We start from the raw sequence: 1852 nt of genomic DNA on the forward strand, positions 1-1852 counted from the left end.
CAATTAGAAGTCATAAGTAAGATACATGAACAAAATTGAGTAAGGATACAATGGTACAAAATTATACACAAGCATGAAGTAGCAAGTCAAAAACATAGTACAAAAATGAATTAAAAGTACTATTATTTTTTATGTTGATTTTATGGGAGAAATTGGATTGAATCAAGTAGAAGACTAAAAGCAAGTAGCCTAAAACTAATGTTTTTATGATTATTTTTATGTGTCAACAATTGTATTAAAAGTCTAAAAACAAAGGAAAAATCAGCATTTTTATTACTAAAAGAAAATGATAAAAAACTAACTAAAATCTCTTAATTAAGAAGGAGACAGAGGGGTGTAATCTGAATTATAGAGTGTGAAGAGCAGTGGGCGCAGGGCCCAGCCCAAAGGGTTTTTGTTATCAGATTTCATCTCTTGTCAAGAAAAAACTGGGCTAATGGGGGGTGTGATCTGAATTCGGCCCATAGTGTTTTATTCAGGTTTGTTTCAGATTCTTCATGCCAAAAAAAGGACCATGGGCCATGGGGGTGTGCAGATAGAATTTCGCAACAAGGCCCAAAGGATTGTTCATTGATCCATAGATTTTAGTAATCTTTGATTCAATTCAAATTTCATATTATTAATGCTGATTAATATCAAGTTAAACCTAATTAATCACATTCAATTAAAAGCTAATTCTGAGATTAATTCTATCAATAATTAAAATGAAATAAGAAAGGGGCTAGGGTAAAAATAATGAGACGATTCATCTTCCCCTCTCAAACTCGTTCTCAGACTGTTCTCTTTCTCTCGCGACGGCGGCGAATCCCGCCTCTCTCTCCGATCAAAATCCACCATGGATGCCGTCCAACCACCCTAGCGACCATCTCTATCATCTCACTCCCTTTTTTTTCTAATTCTAAAGAGGATCTCTAAACCGAAATCGAAACCCTAGTATTCTTCAGGCATGAGATTAAACGAAAATGATGGGGGAAAGGAATGCGAAAGCTTGGGGGAAATGCTCACAGGGCCTTGCTCCACATAATAACAACAAGAACAAGCGAAGAAATGAAGAACGCAGGCTCAGAAGAGCTTACCTGAGGTGCGAGTTGAAGATGACTGTTGAAGAAGACCAAAGAGGAGATAATAAGAGCTACGAATGCGCAACAGATGAAGAAGTCGATGATTCAGGTAAACCTCTTCGCGAATCTTACGCTTTCAATTGCTTCTACTTCGTCTTCTTCTTTTCGGTTCTTGAGTTTTTGTTGCTATACGCGAATGATTGATTGTTGCTGAGTAGTGTGAAGATGATGAGTTCGTGGTTGAGACTGAGAGATTCTGAGATGATGAGAGAACCGAAGTTGTTTGAAGATTTTCTGTGTGAGGAAGATCGTGATTCTTCTGCTGGTTCAAGAATGAATGATGAGTGTTGATTTTCTGATTTTTGTGTGTGTTGATTTTGCAGGTGTGAATTGAAGACGATGATGATGTATGAAGCTGCGAAGATCCGGGAACTCACTGGAGGTGCTGATTATTGATGATGAAGATGATGAAGGGTGAGAAGTGGAGAAGGTGATTGAAAGTGAAGATTGGTGAGCAAGAGGAAGTTTCTGGATTGTGGAAGATGATGGAGATAAAATGGAGGAATAAGAAATGGAAGTTGAAGGTGAATGAATCAGAAAAATGGTGGAGACCGTGAAATGGTGAGGCTGACTCTGTTATATAGGTTTCTTCAGGTTAGTTCCAATCTCTGATTTCTGTTAGAATTCAGTTAGGTCTGTTAGAGATAAATAACTGATTCTGTTATGAGGTTGTTAGGGTTGGTTATAGTCAATTAGATGTTGTTATAGGATTGGTTAGAAGCAGTTAGGGT

The sequence above is a fragment of the Vicia villosa genome, unplaced genomic scaffold (genome assembly GCF_029867415.1).
Source record: "Vicia villosa cultivar HV-30 ecotype Madison, WI unplaced genomic scaffold, Vvil1.0 ctg.004597F_1_1, whole genome shotgun sequence".
Lineage (NCBI taxonomy): Eukaryota > Viridiplantae > Streptophyta > Magnoliopsida > Fabales > Fabaceae > Vicia > Vicia villosa.